Consider the following 16,711-nt stretch of genomic DNA (forward strand, 5'->3'; position numbering starts at 1 on the left):
CATACACACACACACACACACACACTCTTAAGCATATACTGGAGTGTGTGTCTGCTTTGTCTCTAGATGTTTATGTGTCTGTTCTGAGGAGTGTATAATGAATCTCCCGCGGCTCCGCTCGGGCACCTCCATCTGAATTTAACCTGACAGGGTGTCCTGAAGCGTTGTGCTAAACAAGACTCTACCCCGGCCTGTTTCTGTTTCCTCTGATCAGGTGATTGTTGTCATGTAACGGTGGTTTCGGAGGACTCAGGTTTAGATGCTGATCTCAGATCAGAGGAGAAGGGACTCGGCCTCCTGTGGTGCCCTGAAAAGGTCACACAGTTAGAGCTCCAGGCTGAATCATCGTCAGGATGATTTATTTATATTTATATTACAGGTTATTCATGTTTAGAAATGTATTTAGAAAAAACACTCTCTGTCTCTCTGTTAACCAGAAATTGGGGGAAAAAAGTCAGAGGGGCTAATAATAGAACAGGGCTAATAATTCTTACTTCAACCATGTTTACATTGACATGTATTCATTTATCAGAATATCCAAAGCGACTTAATAGTGAGGATAAAATAGCACTTCAGATCAACAGAGAATAGCCATACATAAATGCTATGACAAGTCTAAATGCCTGTTTTCATCAAGCACGATAACAATAAATATTTAATGATGAATATATTCGTCCACACAGAAGAATGATAATGATCTGTTTCATTTTTAGATACTGCATTTAACTGGGTATTATCCCTTGTAACCAGCAGGTGTCCTCAATGTGCTGCTTCTGCATCTAACCAGTGAATCCAGCTCGTGTAATTGGTCTAATCGGTCAATTTAGCAATTTAGTCAGTTCCCCAATATTTTCAACACAAACACACTGAAACTAGCAGTGGATTCCTGCACTACTCTTATTTTTAGAGTTCAATATGCCAGCATGACTTGCATAACATCATTATTTAGCGTAGTTTAACCACATGTTTCTATGACATTTGTCAGGAAATGTGTATTTACATGTATTCATTTAGCAGATTATCCAAAGTGACTTAATAGTGAGGATAAAATATGCACTTCAGAAAGAAGCCATATATAAATGCTATAACAAGTCTAAAGACCTGTTCACATCAATCATGATTACGATAAATTTAAATAAAACAATAAATATATATTTGTGTCCACACAGATGGACTATATTGATCTGGCTATTATTAGACATTGCTTTTAATTGGGCATTATCCTTTGTAACCAGCTGGTGTCCTCAGTGTGCTGCTACAGTGTCTGACCAGTGAATCCAGCTCATGTAATCGCTCAAACAGTCAATTTAGCAATCGTAGTCAGTTCTCCAGCATTTTCAACAGAAACACACTAAAACTAGCGGTGGATTCCTGCGCTATGTCTATTTTTAGACTTCAGTTTGCCAGCAAGACTTTCATAACTTAATAATCATTATTTACCATGGTTTAACCAAGTGTTTCCATTGACATTAACCATTGTTCCATGACATTTGTCAGTAAATGTATATTTACATAGTGTATATTTACATTTAGGAGATTATTCAAATGACTGAATAGTGAGGATAAAATACGCACTTCAGATAGACAGAGTAGCCATATGTAAATACTATGACAAGTCTTAAGGCCCGTTCACATAAAGCACGATAACGATAAATAATTAATATAAAAATAAATATATATTGTGTCCACACAGATAAACGATAATGATCTGTTTAGTTTAGATATTGCATTTAATTGGGCAGTATCTCTTGTGACCAGCAGGTGTCCTCAGTGTGCTGCTATCGCATCTGACCAGTGAATCCAGCTCATGTAATCAATCTAATCAAACAGTCAATTTAGCAATCGTAGTCATTTCCCCAGCATTTTCAACACAAACACACTGAAACTAGCAGTGGATTCCTGCGCTACATCCATTTTTAGACTTCAATTTGCCAGCATGACTTTCATAACATCATTATTTGCCATGGTTTAACCAAGTGTTTCCTTGACAGATTATCCAAAGCGAATTAATAGTGAGGATAAAATACGCACTTCAGATAGACAGAGTAGCCATATGTAAATACTATGACAAGTCTAAAGGCCCGTTCACATCAAGCATGATAATGATAAATAATTAATATAAAGATAAGTATATATTGTGTCCACAGAGATAACTGATAATGATCTGATTATTTTTAGATATTGCTTTCAATTGGGCATTATCCCTTGTAACAAGCTGATGTCCTCAGTGTGCTGCTAACGCATCTGACCAGTAAATCCAGCTCATGTAATCAATCTAATCAAACAGTCAATTTAGCAATTGCAGTCATTTTCCCAGCATTTTCAACACAAACACACTGAAACTAGCACTGGATTCCTGCGCTGTTTATTTTTATACTTCGATTTGCCAGCATGATTTTCATAACATCACTATTTACCATGGTTTAACTAAGTGTTTCCACAGAAGTCATTAAATTTAAATAATTTTTAAAAAGAGAACTTAATATCAAGCAGTGTGTGCTTCTCCACTATGTCGTCTGTAGCTATAAATTGTGCGAGCTGTTTAATTTTCAATGGATTCTGATTGGCTGTCAGCGTTTTATTGTTCATTAGTTGGGAAAAATCCTTCTGATTTCCCAATGATCTTGTTCCTCTGTATCTTTACCGCTGTAGTTGTAATGCAGACTATGCTATTCTTTAACACTGTCTTTATATCTTTATCCTTTATAGTTATTGTACTTTGTCTGAACGGGCCTTTAGTTACTAAGTCTACAAGTCTAAAGACCCATTCACACCAAAGGTAATGATAAAGATATAGCTCTAAAAATATTTTTGATACCCTCAAAGTGCTAGTAGCCATCATTAACTTTCATTTTATGAATCATAAAGACTCACGGTTTCACCTAAAATCCTCTCTAATGCCCTACTTCAGAAAAAGGTCACCCACATCTGGCATGGCCTGAGGGGGAGTAAATTAACGGCACATTTTTATTCTTAGGGTGGACTAGCATTAGCTTTAATACCAGGTATAAGAAAACATTTTTGAGCTCTGCAGCTTATCTCGGTGATCTGTATTTAATTTACAAAACCCATAACAGTGATTCAGTGCACTCTGGAGATGTGGACCACAGTTAGCTGTTTTTCCAGCTCGACACACATCCATGAACAAAAAGCCATCCAAAGTCAGACGCAGCCACCCGTGTCTCCATCTTTTCCAAGTTTCTTTTGGGAACGATGCATATTTGTTGCTGAATGTTTTTTTTCTTTGTGAAAACACAGACTCTTATGGGACCCAGTGTTAAGTGTGAATGTGTGTGTGTGTGTTTGGGTTATCTTAGATTACGCAAACACTGTCTTGCGAAAGTTTTAAATGCAACTGTTTAAATAATGTTACCAAAGCTCCTTGTATCACCACCATCTGTGGTTTTTGTTTTTGCTACTGAGAGGGACAAACTGTAGATGGTTAATGATAAAAAAGAAAACACAATGCACAAACATTATCAACCATGATCGTTACTTTAAAGGTGTTTCCATCCAAACTAATTCATTCTTTAATTAATTTTCATTTGGCTTAGACGCTTGTTTATTAGAGGTCACCACAGTGGAATAAACCGCCAACAATTCCAACATATGTTTTACACAGCAGATGCCCCTCCAGCTGCAATCCAATACTGGAAAACACCCAAACACTCTCACATTCTCACACACTCATACACTACGGCCAATCCTATCCAATTCACCTATAGCGCATGTGTTGGGAATGTGGGGGAAACGGCAGCACCCGGAGGAAACCCACGTCAACACAGGGAGAACTGAAATGCTCGTCCAACCTGGACTTGAACCAGCGAAAATTCTTGCTGTGAGGCGACAGTGCTAACCACTGAGCCACCATGCCACCTCATCCAAACTAATCATTAGCTTAAAGGGATAGTTCACACAATTTATATTCTGTTTTTAAATACTACAAACTCTTTTCACATCTAACTGGCAGTAACCCGCCCCCTCACTTGGACTTTCGGACTTCTATTATGAAACATGATATTTAGAAATAATATTTGCCAAGTGTATTGGCTTTCTACAGTGAATACTAAACTATAATAGCAATATTTTAAAGAGCCCCTATTATGGGTTTTTGAGAATGACCTTGTATGTAGTGTGTAACAGCTCTAAGTAAAGTGAAATATCCAGCTAAGGCTTAAATCTGTAAGTGCACAGTGTTTAAAACTAATGATCCATTTATAAAAGAGTCGACTCATAGTGCTTCAAATGAATCGTCCTGATAATGAGTCTTGAGCCATTTCGGTGTGACGTCGATACAAAACTTAAGCCCCACCGAATTGTTGCACGCGCAAACCCTTGTAAATTGAAACACCTGCCCACAAACACAGTAGCGAAGAAAAAGAGAAAGACGCTGTGCTCAGATGAATATTATTGGAAGTGTGAGGGAAAGTTAGTGTTATTTTCTCTACCCAAAGATGAAACTGTGAAGAGTCAGTGATTGAGGTTTATTTTTGCAAAAATACCTCAGCATTATAGCCCAGCCTTGTGCTGTTCCCGTCAATTTTCTGACGAGTTTTTCTGTTTTTCAGCCAAATTGATCTAGAAAATAGCAACTTTTAATTTTCTTAGTAGACAGAAGTCTCAAAAAAAATCCTTTAAATAGGAAAATTATGAGAACTCTGGTCATTTTTGAATGAGATGCTAATGGTCTAATCAGATTCAATGATCTATGCTAAGCTAAGTTAAACGTGCTTCTGCCAGTCACAGAGATCGACTGAATGGATTCAAAAATAGTAAAACTCTACTCTTTGACTTTTGGAGAGCTGTAAAATGAGCCTAAAAACTGGACTATTCCTTTAAGTGTGTTCAGATATCTACATTGCCTACTAGTCCATGTGATTTCTGTTGTTCCAAGTATGACAAAAACCAAGTAAACAGTAAAAACAAGCACCGTTTCCCACCATAAACTCGTACACTTACTCAACATGCAGACAACGGCAAACAAAAGTTGTTTTTACAGTTTTTTGGCATGAAAAATTGTTCTTGGAGCTTGAACTACTGAAGACACATGAGTGTTTTGACAATAGTTTTGATTCCTTTTGTAAACTTTGAACATTTTTGGATCATTTCGGTTTATAAAGGATGAGGGAGCTCTCAGGTTTCATCTTAAATACCTTCGTTTGATTTGTGTTCTGAAGCTGAATGGAGGTCTCAAGAGCTTGGAATGACATGAGGGTCAGTGATTAATAGCAGAATTTTAATTTTGGAGTGAACTAACCTTTTAGAAATCATTGAAGCTTCAACCCCCAGTGATAAAGATCCTCAAGCATCAAACACTGGCAGAAAGACTGTCTGCATGCGCTCAGAATGAGTAGCAGTGAAATCAGCTTCAGGCTCTCAGACAGGAAATCCAGCTTTAGCTTTTTAATGAGGTTTGCAAGGTTGCTCTTGTTGGGTTTCCAGCTTTGGCAGCTTCGTGAACGCTCAAATTCCCACACGTCGCTTCCAATGTGTCTGAATCCGGTGCCTTGACCTTCAGAACAGCCACATAAGTGAAAGGTGTTAAAGAAAATGGCACTTCAAGTGTATTTAGAGCAAGGTTATTATAGTTTAGCATTTTTAATGAGGTTTTAGTTAGATACTATTTTTAAATTTGCTGTAAATTTCAGTTTTAATAGGTTTTATTAATGGTTTTATTAGTTTTAGTTTTTATTTTGTGCATGCAATGGGCTCTATGCACAGCTAGTGTTTTACAGCCAATGATGAACTTCCGATGAAAGCTTTACGTGGCGATTTTCAATTTCATAATGTTTCTTTTACAGCATCGATGTTGTGATGTAGTTCAAATATTTTCAGTTAAATATACTGAAACAGCCATTTGGTTGTTAAAGCGTAAAAAGAGACGAAAGACTGTTTAAACGCAGGCGCTGTCATTAGCAGCAGGCTAGTGCAGAAATTCCATTGAAAATACTGTGGTAAAATTAATTTTCAGATTTTAAAGACTTGGTGTGGGAAAATATAATTTAATACAGTGCTTCTTGTCTGGTCTGATACCCACTTTATATTGTATCTCAGCCAGGCAGTGAAGATCGCTGTTTTTTTTAAATAAATCAGATCTTAAACCATCTTTTGTATGGGATGACAATTAACCGGAAGCCCCGGGGCTGGCTGAGTGAAATTAAAAGTCTGTGTGCATATACCCCATTTGTATTTAGTTCCAATTTTTGTTTTAGTACATATAGTTTAACAGAATTAACAGACATCAAGTGTCGACCAGACCAAAGCTTAGTGGTAGTCAGTTCACCTTAACACTTTTACAGACCTCTTAGTCATAAAAATAAAATAATTGACATGGTAAAACAATCATGGAACCCAGAAATCTACAAATACAACCTAAACGAAAAATGAAAAACTTCATGTATGTAGTTAAACAGGCCTAATTTACATTATTATCATGGTTCTTTTCTAAGCGCCATCTACTGGTGTTTCTCTAAACAGCCGCAGGTGAGATTTTCGCCCCAAAATAAGTGCTTATGAATTCTAAAAACAATTATTCTTTTTGATATTTATAGTGTTTTCAGTTATTTTTGTTAGTTTTGTTTAGTTTTAGCTATTCAATTATTGTTATTATTTATTTATTTATAAATTATTGTTATATATTTTAATTGTATGTCAGTTAACAAGAAAGATTTTTGACCAATAGTCAAGTAGTTTAGTCTTTGTTTTCGTTCAATACAGATTCGCCCTATATGTGAACTATGCCAGTCGTCCTACACCAGTCACCCAACATTAACCATCCCCCCCATCCCCATCTGTGCTTAGGGCCATGGAGACCCCAGGATTGTCTATGACTAAAATAACCTTGATTGAGACTGTCTACACTGATCCAGGTACATTAAAAAAACTGTTTTCATCTACAAACGCTCCATGTCCACACTATCATTTTCAATTCGTTCCATTTTCCACACTAAATCAACTGAAAACACTTTCGTTCATATACTGTGCATGTGCAGACATACGACACTTTCACCTGCGTCATATCCGCCTGCCGTTTGTTTACTTTCCGTCTTTTCGAAACGTTGCGGCTTCTGCCACCGAACAACAGCTCCTAGTAAACATTCCCTGTCCTTTAAAGAGAGCCAAAATGGAGAATGTTCAAACTGACATTAATATTTAATAAATCTGTAAAGGACAGCATTCAAACCATCTGCTTTACAATATTGTACACTATTTTAGCTGAATTGGTCACATGACTGCATCACATGGCTAAAATGTGTCATCGTTTTCGATAGCCTCTGTTTTTACAGTTTGCACTGCAAAACGAAAACTGCATTTTCAAGTGGATCCACTATGGACAGCGCTTTCAAAAATATACGTTTTCGTTTCTTATAAATGCCGTACAGAAAGAAAAGTATGTGTATTTAAACAAGACTGTATTAGTGTGGACATTGCCTGACAGTGTATTGTTTATATAGCAGTAGTTTCAGTTTCCAGATATTCATCAGAAGTGATCGGCCTTCGCTGTTGGCAGAATGAGGAATCCATCAGAGCAGGGACTCATTAAAGCCGGAGCTCTGCTGAGAATAGCCTTCATTTATTCAGAAAGAATGCTGGATATCAGAAAAGCTTCCCTTGGCTTATCGCAAACACTGGGAATGTAGACTCATTGTAGCTTCATTTGATATTCATGCATGAAGCCCTTGTGCAAGTGGATCTCGGGGCTCTAAATCACGTCGACGCTGGGATTTTCTGAATTACGTCTGCTGGTTCAAAGAAGATCCCATGGAGATTAATTTTCCTTCACGCATTACCTCAGTTCTCATCGGCTCCAGGTTCTTCTGGGCGTTTGCAGGCCTCCTGCTTCGTGCCAGAAGTTGAGGAAGCTCATCCAACAGCCCCCAATGAGTGTTTGCAGCAACGAAATGTCCAGATATTGCTCAAGAGCGAAGTGTTTGGAAAATGTATCAACATTACTGCCAGACATCTGTGGAAATCATTAAAATCTGGGGTTACATTAAATTCTATCTATCTATCTATCTATCTATCTATCTATCTATCTATCTATCTATCTATCTATCTATCTATCTATCTATCTATCTATCTATCTATCTATCTATCTATCTATCTATCCACCTGTCTTCCAATGGACTATTTATCCATCCATCCTCTTGACTATCCATCTGTTTTCCAATTGACTATCCATCCATCCATCGTCTAATTGACTATCCATCCATTCGTCTACCAATTGACTATCCATCCATTCGTTTACCAATTGACTATCAATCCATCCATCTGTCCTCCAATTGACTATCCTTTCATCCATCCTCCATTTTACTATCCATTTATCCATTTATCTATCCTCCTTTTGACTATCCATTCATCCTTCTGTCCGTTTTCCAATTGACTATCCATCCAGCCATCCATCCTCCTTTTGACTATTCATCCATCTTACTTTTGACCATCCATCTATCCATCTGTTTTCCAATTGACTATCCATCCATCCATCTTCTAATTGACTATCCATCCATTCGTCTACCAATTGACAATCAATCCATCCATCCGTCCTCCAATTGACTATCCTTTCACCCATCCTCCATTTTACTATCCATTTATCCATTTATCTATCCTCCTTTTGACTATCCATTCATCCTTCCGTCCGTTTTCCAATTGACTATCCATCCATCCATCCATCCTTCTTTTGACCATCCATCCATCTTCCATTTGACCATCCATTCATCCATCCATCCATCTTCCAATTGACTATCCATCCATCTGTCCTCCAGTTCACCATCCATCCATCCTCCTTTTGACTATCCATCCATCCGTTCCCCAATTGACTATCCATCCATTCATCCATCCTCCTTCTGAATATTCATTCACCTATCCATCCATCCTTCTTTCTCCAATCCATCTATCATCATTCTAAATTGTAAAAAAAACTTTTTTTACGCTTATGCCAAAAATCATTAGAATAATATGTAAATATCATGTTCCATGAATATATTTTGTACATTTACTACAGTAAATATATAAAAACTACATTTAAACAGTGGTTATCATTCAGATCAGTATATTCTAGTCTGTTCTTTATATCAAACTATACAGACAGTTGTCTTTAGAATAAGATCCACCAATGCAACTTCGAAAAAAATACATATTTTTGTAGCATTATATGTATTGTGTGCTGTTACAGAGATGCGCTGCCATTTTAATCTGGTTTGTTTTGATGCCGCCATTTGTCTTTTTCTAATTCCATGCCCTGAATCCTATCTGCTTTATTAGTTTTTGGCTGCTTGCTTTCCTGTGTTATTGCCTGACGGATTGAAACCTAAGATTTGTTGCCATCACACAGGAAAGTGGTCGGCCTGTCTGCTTAGAGTGATGCTTTATTACTTCACATCTTGTTTTTCTCCTACTATATTCACCATTTTAAAGTCTCTGACAATCCTGGAGTGTTTGTAGCCTCTGCTATTTGACACTAAATGACTGCTCAGATAAGAGCCAGTTCTTCTGAAGGCACTTGAGATATCAGGCAACGGAGAAAGAGATGACAATGTGAAAGTGCAGGGAAATTGAAGACGCACTGAGCCTTTTTATCCTCCCCAGGCGAATGAACGTGGAACGAGGGAATGTAAAGTGGGAATTGATTTAGGAATGAAGAAAACAGAGAGGGAAGAGAGCGAGTGTAATGGCATCACAGGTTGAAAACTTAATTGAGGTGAAACAGGAGCACAGAAAACTGAAGACCTGAACCGACCATTAACCAGAAACTAAAACAGGAAGCAGAATTAATTTTAAGTAGCTCTTTATAGTGTGATGTTTGCCTCTTGATAAATTTAGCGTTATCTGTCTATTAAATTATTAAACTTGCCGACAAAATCAGCATTGACAACAACAATATAAACAATACAAACAACAAAATGGATGCCTCAATTCAGTTTAAATGATACTTTGGTTTTGTCCACATTTGACCAAACAGTTGGTTACAACAACCCAGCATATTTTTTAGAGTAGTGATTTGAAGGATTGTGACACAATAAATATCTATAAGAGCTGCACTGTGAACCCTAAATTTAGTCTTTTATCAGGTCATCGAGCTAATGAATTAATACCAAATTAATAATACCTAATTAAAAAATACCCAGGGAAAAACCCAAATCATTCTGAGTAGAAACATTCTGAGTAGAAATTTAGTATTAATCAGTAAAGCATACACTTAGTGCACCACTTAGGGGGCGTCCACACAGGATCTGCATCTAGTTTATATACACTATGAACAGCAGCTACGCTAATTATTTTCTTTATTCTCCATTTCCACCTGGGGATACTCTTCCCGAGGCCCTCAGACTATGCAGAGTCACTGATTCAATCCAAGACCAACGACGAGATGATCCCAAGGTTTCCATATCCTGGACCAGGCCGTATCCTGAGCAGCTACTGTGGGGGTCATGGAGGAGTGGAGAACATGAGACTGATTCCTGTGATGCTCCAGGGACAGACGAGTCTTCGCTGAGGCCAGCTTCCAGCCTCCGCCACTGAGACTGCAGCTCTGCACAAGACGTTTGGCCAGCGGAGAAATTAAAATGGTCGTGCCCAACTGAGCCTGGTTTCTCTCAAGGTTTTTTTTCTTCACTTTCGCCATTAGTGAAGTTTTTTTCCCTCTCCGCTGTCGCCACTGGCTTGCATGGTTCGGGATCTGTAGAGCTGCGCATCGTTGGATTTGCTCTTCAATATTTGGACTCTCAGTAGTGATTATTAAAGCACACTGAACTGAGCTCAACTGAACTGAACTTAAACACTACAAACTGAACTACACTGTTCCTATTTACTGTGACCTTTTATGTGAAGCTGCTTTGACACAATCTACATTGTATAAGCGCTATACAAATAAAGGTAAATTGAATTGAATAGAAACTGACCTTCAAGAAGTGTAAAATAAAGTATTAAACTTGTCAAAGATATCAAGATTAACAACAACAGTATAAAAAATACAATCTGTAAAATGCATGCAGAGAAAAACAGCAAACTGAGTAATTGTTTTATGCACGGTAATGTTATGCTAATTAAATCTGCATATAAATGATAGACTTAGCATAATAATAGGTGTTTGTACTTTATGATAAAACATTGTACAAGAAATACATGTAAAAAGTGATTAGTTGACTTTAATGTGAGTAAACCTGTTGTAACTTGAAACAGTTAAGTTGACTTAACTTAATTTTTTATAATTATGTATGTTTATTTACTTTAGGGCAATGGATTTACTCACTTTAAGTCCACTTATTGCTTTAAAGAGGACCTATTATGCAAAAATCACAAGGGGTTTAAACACAGTTGTGTGACTACAGTCTCTGAATAAGCAGCTTCTAATGTTAAAATGTATTGATTTTATTTTTTATGATCACACTTGATAAACAGTCTGCAGAAACACTTTGATTGACATTCTCCCTTTGTACGGGTCATCAGAGGAAAGCCTCGCCCACTAGTGACCATCTTTCGTTCGTTAGCATACGACACGTCTTGTCTGTGCTGACACACAGGTATCTGTAACACAATCTCATTTGAATTTAAAGCGACAGTCACAAAAATGGCACAATTAGGATCAGAGCCTAAAAGGGTCAGTTTCAAAGAGTTATAAAACATTATTTGTGTGGTATTTTGAGCTGAAGCTTCACAGACACACTCTAGGGACATCAAAGATGTATTTTACATCTTGTAAAAATGAGCATAATAGGTTCTCTTTAAAAGCAATGAATTTATGCATTTGAACAGAGGAGCAGATGGAGGCAGAAAGCTGAACTCTGAGGATGAGCTGAACCAAGACGCATTCAACCAAAAGGCAGATTATAATTTTTTAATTAGCCCTTTATAGTGTGATGTTTGCCTCATAATAGGATTAAATTTGGCTTGATGCAACTAAATACAACTGTGAGTTATTGTTTTTGCATGGAAAAACAGAAAAACAGATCAACAGCTTTATATATACAAAACAACATCTATCACATTGAAATGACATAAAAGTGGAACTAAAACAATAAAAGTGCATCGACATGTCGCACTGAGGAACTCGCGGCGACCCGAATTTGATTCCTGGCTCGAGGTCCTTTGCCGATCCTTTCCCTCTCTCTCTGCTCCCTACTTTCTGATTTTCTGTAAATACTCTCAACTGTCCTATCCATTAAAGATTATAACCCCTTACAATAATAATAATTTTAAAAAATAGTTAGGTCTTGTTTTAAACTCATGCACGAAGATGAGGATGGGCAAGGTAATGTCGAATTTCAAATAAATTAAATTCTGGAGCACTTATATATAATCCTTTTTTTACAGTTTAAAAATTTAATAATAATAAAAATGATAGTAGTTTAAGTTTACCGTTAATTATTTCGCTAGAATGAGAGTACTTTTTCTAGCATAATTATATAATTTACTCAAAAGTAATTGATTGCATGTAAAAAGTAATCCGATTACTAATTACTTAGATTATTATTTGAAAATTGGAATCTGATTACATTACAAATTACTGCCTATAAGTAATCCAATTTCTAATTTTAATCCAATTACTTATTTTATTAATTTACTTATTTTTTGAAAATTGGAATCTTGATTACATTACAAATTACTGCATGTAAAAAGTAATCAGATTACTAATTACAATTACTATATGAAAAATTGTAATCTGATTACATTACAAATTACTGCATGTAATAAGTAATCCGATTACTAATTAATTCGATTACTAATTGAAAATTGGAATCTGATTACATTACAAATTACTGCATGTAAAAAGTAATCAGATTACTATTTACAATTACTATATGAAAAATTGTAATCTGATTACATTACAAATTACTGCATGTCAAAATTATCAGATTGCTAATTGCTTAGATTATTATTTCAAAATTGTAATCTGATTACATTACAAATTACCGCATGTAAAATGTAATCAGATTGCTAATTACAATTACTATATAAAAATTGTAATCTGCTTACATTACAAATCACTACATGTAAAAAGTAATCCGATTACTAATTACTTTCAAGTTACTTCGAAAACCTAAAAAGCACTACAAACTCAAAATTGTAGTTCTTTCTTTACTTAAATTTTGATTACTATATATAAATGATGTAATAAGTTATACCCAACTTTAGTTATTACATATCAGCCTAGAAAATAGAAACTTTTAATTTTCCTGACAGTCTTAGTAGATGATATATACAGGTACACGTATCTACAAAAGAGTCAAGCTTTAAATAGGAAAATATTAAAGCTTTCATTTTTTTTTTTCAAATATATCTGAGGGTTCCTTTAAGGAGAGCCCATAAAGACATCAAAATATTACAGTTTATGAAAATATAAGTTGATACCAGCCAGCTTTGAAACTGTAGACTCATTCATGCAAGTTGGTTTTTGTTTTGTTTTTTGACTCTATCAATGGTTTTGCATTGTCGTTTATTATTCGGAACTATTTCTCAGCAGATGAGTATGCTTTGCGGTCAGAAACGTTACTCGTTAAGGGTTAGGTTCGTATATATCACGTTTGATTAATTGCGTGACACTTGAGGGCTTAAATGGTTATGTCATCTAATGAGAAAATATGGCAGATCTGAAATTGCATACTTCGAGGTGGTCTTGCGCAAGCCAAGAATCTGCCATTGAGATGAATGGAAATGCTAACAGGCTAACTCTCTCCAGATTTGAAGAGACCTTGAGTTTAGCCGCATGTTTCCAGTGTAAAAAGTCAAGCTTTAACAATGTACTTTACTTTCAGATGAAAAATGATTTCTTTTGATAAATGTGTAGCAGAAAAAGTGCCTGACGAGTCTGCAATGGTACAGTGTAACACAAATAAGTGAATACAACAGAGAATGAAAAGCCAGATGGCTAATGCAGACTGAGTTTCATTTAGACAAAATTAAAGTATATGTACAACTCAAAGGCGACCTATTATGCAAAAATCACTTTTGTAAGGGGTTTAAACACAGTTATGTGGCAGAAGTGTGTGAATATAGCCAGCCTCCAGTGGTAAAAATGAATACATTTTATTATATATAATCACCGTTAGAGAAACCGTCTGGAGTAACACTTTGATTGACATTCTCCCTTTGTACGTGTCATCAGAGGGGGAAAGCCCCGCCCATTTGTGATGATCTCTCCCTCATTAGGATACGATGCAAGTCTTGTTTTTGAACCTGCCACTATGCTGACACACAGGCCGTTGTATCTCCGCCCTCTTCTGAAAAGAACACAATCTCATTTGAATTCAAAGCGACAGTCACCAAAATGTCACAATTTGGATCAAAGCCTAAAAGGGTCAGTTTCAGAGAGTTATAAAACATTATTATGGGGTATTTTGAGCTGGAATTTCACATAAACACTCAGAGACTTCACTCAGGGTCTTCAGAGACTTGTAAAAGGGGCATAATAGGGCCTCTTTAAAGTATTTGCTTTTATATACTGAGATCTGGTGGTTGAGTTCATGTCTGTATGCTAATATTTATGTCATCAGCCTTGTGTATTTGCGTTGATGCATTTACTAACCTGAACTAATCATGAACAACACTTGTACAGTATTTATTCGTCATAATTGAACATTTACTAATGCATTATTAACATCCAAGTCCATGCTTGTTAACATTAGTTAATGCACCGTGAGTTAACATGAATTAACAATGAACAACTGCATTTTCATTAACCAACGTTAACTAACATGAACAAATACTGTTGTAAGTGTATTGTTCATTGTTTGTAAATGCATTAAATAACATTAACTAATGAACCTTATTGTAAACCGGATATTATATATATATAATATATATAATGGGGGGGCTAATAATTTAGACATACTTTTTTTACATCTATTTTTGTATTCCAACCAAACAAAGCAACAAAAAAACTTTCTCCAAAGGAAAAATAAAATTAAAAGCTAGCTTTGCCCTCTTAAACATCACTTGTGAAATATCTGAAAAATTATTTACAGTTTTAGAATGAATAATGCTGTCATTATATATGATCTAAAATCAACATTTTTGATCAATACCCAATCACTTTTTATATTTGAAAGCTGGAAACCAAGGCAGAAAAATATAAGACTTAATATAAGACAACAGAACATAAACAAAAGGCAAACAAATACAGTGGACAGCTGATTTTATTCTGAAATGTTAACTGCAGGAAACAAGGACAATCCAAGGAGACATTTAGAGCTTTCTTTTAGCAAAATCATTTACAAATAGCAACTGAACGATTCAAGCCAGAAAACATCATGGCCTGCAGCACACGCCTGAAGTGGTTCAACCCATGAGAATCATTCATCATTTATGAGCTTTAATATAATGAACTAATGTTCTTATCAGGCAGATAATGCTAACATTTAAAACAAGTGTTGATTGCTGGTGTGGCCCATATATTGTGCATCTTTACAACACAAAGGTGTATAATACATATTTATATTTAACGTTCTAGAAGTCTAATATATGACAGTTTATATGCTGATTACTTATGACATAAAAGTCCACATTTGGGTTTTACATATATAAAATATACATCATATATGCAACATACAGTTGAAGTCAGAATTATTAGCCCCCCTTTGCATTGTTTAAAAATATTTCCCAAATGATGTTTAACTGAGCAAGAAAATTTTCACAGTATGTCTAATAATATATTTTTCTTCTGGAGAAAGTCTTATTTGTTTTATTTCGGCTAGAATAAAAGTGGTTTTAAATTTTTAATTCTAAAAAAAAAATCTCTCCGTTAAACAGAAATTGGGGGAAAAAATAAATGGGGGCTAATACAAGGGACTTCAACTGTATATTTTTATATATATATATATATATATATATATATATATATATATATATAGTATATATGTGTGTGTGTGTGTATATATGTGTGCGTATATGTATGTGTATATATATATATATATATATATATATATATATATATATATATATATATATATATATATATATATATATATATATATATATATATATATATATGTATGTATGTATGTGTATATATATATATATATATATATATATATATATATATATATATATATATATATATATATATATATATATATATATATATATATACACATGCATACATACATACACACATATATATATATATATATATATATATATATATAGATATATATATATATATTTATTTATTTATATATATATATATATAAGCAGACTTTTTTTTTCAATAATTTGAAATATGTTGCATAAATGACATTTTATATATGTGAAATCCAAATATGAACTTGTATTCATGTAATTTGCATAGATTTCCATGTATCAGATTTCTACGTGGGCTCACAGATTCCTGACAAGTATCCAGAAACAAAATGGACAATACAACGTGAGTAATCCCTTAAAAGTAACAACATTGCAAAACATGACATTTGCTCAGCATTTTATCAGCACAGAGTGATTTGTTAATGCGTCATTCACAGTTCGCAGGCGCTGACACACTTCGGACGAATCTAGATTCAAACTAGTCTTTGGGTTTGATAGAAGAAGCTGGGTTATTGATTGTAAAGCTTGCTGGCAGACATGAACAGGCTTTAAACTGGCCTGCTGTGTTTTAAGTGTCGTCAAAGTTTATCTCAGAGGCACGTTGAGCGTTAATAAAGCAATGCACATTCTTTATAGCTTTTATGAACCGCTAAATACACATGCCAACACAATGACAGAACAAATAACAAACACAGCC

The sequence above is a fragment of the Danio aesculapii genome, chromosome 1, assembly GCF_903798145.1.
Source record: "Danio aesculapii chromosome 1, fDanAes4.1, whole genome shotgun sequence".
Lineage (NCBI taxonomy): Eukaryota > Metazoa > Chordata > Actinopteri > Cypriniformes > Danionidae > Danio > Danio aesculapii.